This window comes from Canis lupus, chromosome 9 (assembly GCF_003254725.2).
Source record: "Canis lupus dingo isolate Sandy chromosome 9, ASM325472v2, whole genome shotgun sequence".
Taxonomy (NCBI): Eukaryota; Metazoa; Chordata; class Mammalia; order Carnivora; family Canidae; genus Canis; species Canis lupus.
The window spans coordinates 55,475,777-55,481,977 of NC_064251.1; the positions used below are offsets into that span (position 1 = coordinate 55,475,777).

At 50.8% G+C, this 6,201-nt stretch overlaps 1 pseudogene; it reads right to left on the reverse strand.

Moving 5' to 3' along the window:
- Positions 1-4,129: 4,129 nt before the first annotated feature.
- LOC112677126 (40S ribosomal protein S2-like) lies at positions 4,130-4,913 on the reverse strand (annotated as a pseudogene).
- Positions 4,914-6,201: the final 1,288 nt, after the last annotated feature.

The following is a 6,201-nucleotide window of genomic DNA, read 5'->3' on the forward strand; positions in this document are numbered from 1 at the left end:
TAGAGCCAAGATTTGAAACAAGACTGGCCTACCAGGCCTCAAGGCCATATATTTTCTATGACCTTGCTCCCTCCTGCCCTGTTTTGCCCTCCTGCCAATATCTGACTACACCTGCCATCAGTCCACACACAGGGATGAGCAGGTGAGTGTGAGTGGGGAAGGAGGGCAGGGGAAGGTGGAATGAATGGGTGACCTGGCCCTGAACACCCTCTCCCCAGCAGGCCTCAGGAAATCTTGGCCACCCAGGCTCATCCTAGCCTCACGTAGTCTCATGGGACTCCTGGCCACTCCTCAGACAGTTGGCCTCCTGCCTCTGAGCCATGGCCAAGGCTGTTCCCCAGTGTTCTACCCAGCAAACTGCTTGTGCACCAGGCCCCATGCCGGGCATCACGGATGCAGCTGTGAACCAGGGGACCATTCTGCCCTCATGAAGCTTTCAGGGTGGCGTGCAAATGTACATCTGTGTCTATCCGTAGGAATGTGCGGGAGTGCCCTCAGTAAGGCTTTCATAAGTGTGCAGGAACATATGGAGACCCGTGTATATCTGCAAGTGCATCTGTGTATGTGTACATGGGCATGACTGCATGTGTGCATAGATTGCTAAGTCTACATTGCTAAGTGTACATATGTGTAAGTGTGAGTAGCTCTGTATATGCATGAATAACTGCATTGCGACCCATATACACATATGCGCCTATGTGTGTGTGCATCTTTGAGCATGTTTGTATGTGCACCTTACATGTGCCTGTGCGTATCTGTTTGTACTTGGTTTTCAGTGCACATCTGTGTGTGGGGGGCTGAACCTCTCTGTGGATGCTTATAAGCACATGGAATGGAGATCTCTGTGAATGTATGGAGTTACATGAATGTGTATGAAATGGTTGTGCGCCTGCACATGGTATACATCTGCATGCTGGGTGCACAGTGTACGCACACGGGCATACTCGATGTACAAGCATGCAGGTGATCATACCCGCCTTTGGGGTTTCATTCCCTCCGTGCTGGCACGCAAACGTGTATAATTCCTCTGCACGCATGCACGTCGGCCCTGGTAGCTGCTCCCCAGTACTTGCACGTTCCTGAGGCTGCTTATGTTCTTGCCCGGGTCTGTGTTTGCCTCCACGCACATCCTGAGCATACACTCAGGTAATCCCACACTCACTAGGCAGCACAGGACACTGCCGTGGGGAGGTGGGTGCTTTTTGATGTTTCAGCAGAGCACTAGAGGACAGAGAGAGCAAGGCAGAGCTTGGCTGCTGCTTGCCTGGTGGAGGATGCTGGAGAGGGAGGCAGAAGCCAGCCAGGACTGCAGCTGCCCTCTGCACCCATCTGGGGTCCAGGGAGATGGCCTCCAGGGCTGGTGGGGGGCAGGAGACAGCAGGTGGCCTTGATGAACAGGCTGAGGGCTACCCCCCCTCCAGGCCCCTTGCCAGGTGAGGTTCTCAGAAGCCTCTGAGCTTACGGAGGCCAGCTGCTGCCTGCTTGGGCCTCTTACACCTGCACTCCATCTTCTGCTCAGGGCAGGAAGCTCCTGTGGCCAGGCTGTGGGTCTGGCTCGTCTCAACTTCTTCTCCATCCTGCAGCTCTGGCTTCAAGGCCCAGGCTGGGGCTGGGCCGGGGCTCTCCTCCTAGGCAGCCATAGCTGCCTGCAAAAGCAAGATGCACAAATCACCTTCCTCACATTGGGCGGCAGTAATGGAGCCTGTGTGCAGAAAACCAGCGCGTGCCCTCTCTCTATCTCCCCCCTCCTTCCCTCATCATGATTCCTAACCTAAGTCTGTGATGCCCCTCCACCCACCACAGCTGGGCTCCCTGTGCACACCACCCCCAGCCCGCCCCAGCTCCCTCACCCCGTTGCAGTTCCTACACCCCTGTCCCTGGGGTCGCTACTCACTCTGGGTACAACTCCTCAATCTCAGAAGACTTTATTTATTTATTTTTTAAAGATTTATTTGGGATCCCTGGGTGGCGCAGCGGTTTAGCGCCTGCCTTTGGACCAGGGCGCGATCCTGGAGACCCGGGATCGAATCCCACGTCGGGCTCCGGGTGCATGGAGCCTGCTTCTCCCTCTGCCTGTGTCTCTGCCTCTCTCTCTCTCTCTGTGACTATCATAAATAAAAAAAAAAAAAAAAATTAAAAAAAAAATAAAGATTTATTTATTTATTTATGATAGACATAGAGAGAGAGAGAGAGAGAGAGAGAGGCAGGCACAGAGACACAGGAGGAGGGAGAAGCAGGCTCCATGCCGGGAGCCGGACATGGGACTCGATCCCGGGACTCCAGGATCGCACGCTGGGCCAAAGGCAGGCGCCAAACCACTGAGCCACCCAGGGATCCCCCTCAGAAGACTTTAGATCTCTCAGGGACCAAGGCAGTCTCCTCTCCCTGCTCAGAGTATCCCTCCAGGGCACCATGAGGACCCCTGGCCAGCATGCTGGCCTTTCCTTTCCTCTGTCCCGTCTTTCCTGGGGACCACTGCCTGCCCCTGCACTGTGGTCCATCCCAATCTGGTCACTGCTTGCATGGCTGCACCTCTGAAGTTGGAAACTCCGTCTTCCCCACCTCCTGCCCAGTTAGCCCTCTCTCTCCTAGAAGTACCTTAGGCTTGCCACCCTCTTTCAGACCTCTCTGTCCTGCAGATCCCACCCCTCCCTGGGACTCCTCATGTCTGTCACTTTCTGTGCAGTATCCTGGGACAGTCCTGCCCTAGGGTCAGCCCAGGACCTGGAGGAAGCCAAGCCAACCTCAGCAGACTTCACCTTTCAGTGATGGCATTGCCACCTTAGACCAATGTGTCATCGTGACTGCTTCACTGGATCCTCCTGTACCCCTTTGGCTTCCCTGTGCCCTCTCTTTGTGTCCCATCTGCTCTGCCAATTCTCTTGGCTTTGCTTCTTGATTACCTGAGGGTGTGTCCTGGGGTCTTGCCTCTGACCCTCAGCCCTCCCTGGCAGTGCCCTGCCTCATCCATGGCCTCCTGGACATCTATCTCCACTTCTTTGCCTTCCTAATGTCAGACCCATTGTGTCTGCTGCCAGGAATGTCATTCCCTCCTGTGTCCCCACAGCCCACACAGGGCCTCCCATCCGAACCCTACCCCACATACCCCTCCCCCAGGCCTCCCCCTCAGCAGCGGTACTCTCACTAAGGTCTCCCAGGCAGGAAGCTGGGACATCACCCTTGCCCGATTCTTCCTCCTTACCTGCCATCACCGGCCAATCTGCTCAATCAAGTGTCTCGGGGTTAATTGAGCTTCTTGGACACTAGTTTTATTAAGTTTGGAGAAATTTCAGCCATTATTTCTTCTAATATGTTTTCTGTTCTCTTTCTCCCTTCCTTTGGGATTCCAGTTACCCATATATCAGGCTGTTTGGAAATGTCCTACAGCTCACTGGTGCTCCTTCCATTAAAAAACATTTTCTTTTCCTGTTTCATTTTGGTTTTGTACTGCTATGCCTTCAAGTTCACTAATCTTTTCTTCTGTCTTGTCTAATCCGCCAGGAATCCCATTCCGTGTATTTTTTCATCTCAGACATTGTAAGTTTCAACTCTTCAAGGTTCAATTTGGATCTTTTTTTTTTATGTCTTCATGTTTCTATTAAACATTTTGAAAATATAGAATGCAGTTAGAAAAACTGTTTTAGAATCCTTCTCTGCGGGCAGCCCGGGTGGCTCAGTGGTTTAGCACCTGCCTTTGGCCTAGGATGTGATCCTGGAGTCCCAGGATTGAGTCCCATGTTGGGGTCCCTGCATGGAGCCTGCTTCTCCCTCTGCCTGTGTCTCTGCCTCTCTCTCTCTGTGTCTCTCATGAATAAATAAATAAAATCTTTTAAAAATTTTCAAATACTTTCCATTAAAAAAAAAAAAGAATCCTTCTCTGCTAACTCTAACAACTGTGTCAGTTCTGGGTCAGTTTTAGTTGATTGATTTCTTTTCTTTATTGGTCAAGTTTCCCTGCATCTTTGTATGTCTTTCTTTCTCCCTCTCTCCCTCCCTCCCTCCCTCCCTCCCTCCCTCCCTCCCTCCCTCCCTCCTTTCCTTCCTTCCTTCCTTCCTTCCTTCCTTCCTTCCTTCCTTCCTTCCTTCCTTCCTTCCTTCCTTCCTTCTTGCCACAGGCTTTTAATTCCCTTTATTTTTCTTGTATAAAACATGTGGTGACCACAGCTGGAGCCTGGGTCCTCTGCATGGGGACTTTGATATGGGTCTTTACAAGGTGATCAGTGAATCCCTTATAGGGAGACTTGGCGAACACAGTCACTTTCCAGTATTGGGGAGAGACAGCTGTAGATCTTAGGAATGGCATCACATGTGGCCTTGGCATGATCGCCCTGGGTGGCAGTGCAGTCCGTGGCTGAGGTGTAGCCATCGTCAATATCAGCCATCATCAATAGCTTCTTGGGCAGAGGGGCTGAGACAATGCCAGTGTCCCTGGTGTTGGGGATGAGGAGCATCAGCACAGAGCCACAGAGCCTGGTCACCTTGCATGAAATAATGTGGGGCTTGCCAATCTTGTTTCCCCAGTAGCCTTGCCGCATAGGATGGTAGAAGGCTTGGCCAGGGTGATGGCCCCACCGATGGCGGTGGCTACCTTCCTGGAGCTCTTAACATCCAGACTGATGTGTTCATTGTAATTCCTGATGGCAACAAATACCTTGAACCTGGTCCACTGGCCAGCACAGATCTGCTTTTGCACAGGCATAATTTTCAAAACTTCATCCTTGAGGGTGCTCCCAGGAAAAATTCAATGATCGCAGATTCCCTGATGAGCAGAGAGAAGAGATAGATCTCCTCCAGGGACTTAATCTTCATGACTTTGACCAGGGTGGCCCAGCTTGGTGTCAGGGATCTACTCCTTGTCCTCAGCCTTGCTCCTGAGAGCTCTGTGGCCTCCCTGACTATGGCCCTGACTCTGGCCCCAGATGCCATTGCTGAAGCCTCCATGGAAGCCACTGGCCCCCCATTCTGGGGCACCTGGGTCCTCCAGGCCCTCCTGCAGCACCAGTATCATCTACTATTTGGTATTTTCTTGGAGAAGAAGATGTCTGGTAATTTCCTATTGGATACCAGACATCGTGAATTTTGGATCTTTTGTATTCTGATAAATCTTCTTGAGCTTTATTCTCAGAAGCAGTTAAATTACTTAGGAACTAATTGATCTTTTTGGGTCTTGCCTTATGATTTGTTAGGTGGGTTTTAGCAATGTTCAGTCTGGGGCTAATTCTCCACCTCTGAGGCAAGACCCTCCTGATTGTTCCACCCCCTAACCTGTGAATTATGAGTTTTCCAGGCATTATTCCCACCTTTGTGTGAGTACTAGGCACTGTTCTCCCATCCTCTTAGATAGTTCTTTCTCAAAAGCCACTAATTTATGTATTTTTCTTCTGAAACTTTTGGTTGTTTCAAGTGGGATAGTAAATCTGGCCTCTGTTACTCCATCTTGGTCCAAAGTGGAAATCAGTCACCAAGTTTGGTGATTCTATTTCTTAATCATTCTTGAATCTATTGACTTCTCTCCCAGCCCCTCCCTCTCCCTGTCATGGCTTCAGACCCCATTACTTCCTGCCTAGGGTGACACTCATAGTCACCTAGGGCTATGTCTCTGCTCCATTAAAATCCTTTTCCATGCAGCATAGCCAGAGTGATCTTTCTAGATTGCTCTCTGACTATGCCCCACCCCAGCTTCAAACCTGTTTGTTCCTCATTGTCTTTGGGTTAATTTCAAACTCTTGCCTATGGTTCATCAGGTTTTTTTTTTTTTTTTTAATATTATTTCATTATTTGAGAGAGAGAGTGAATAAGAGAGAGAAGGGCCAGAGGGAGAGGGAAAAGCAGGCTTCCCACTGATCAGGGAGCCTGATGTGGGGCTTAATCCCAGGACCCCCAGATCATGACCTGAGCTGAAGGTAGGTGCCCAAACAATTGAGTTACCCAGGTAGCCCTAGCTCATCAGGTCTTGATACAGCCAACCAAACCGAACTGCTTGTATTTTCCCAAGGGGCCACCTTCTTTCTGTGGATCCTTTGCTCATGCTGATCCTCCTGCCAGGGGCTCCTCCCTCTTCTCTTCTACTTTTCCTCTAGGCCTCAGCATCCATGACACCTGCTCCAGCATGCCCTCTCACCTCTCAGGTAGGAGAAGGCACTTCTCTGTAAACCTACCCCTTAGCATGAATTGCTCTGGATCATTGCTGCCTGGATCATG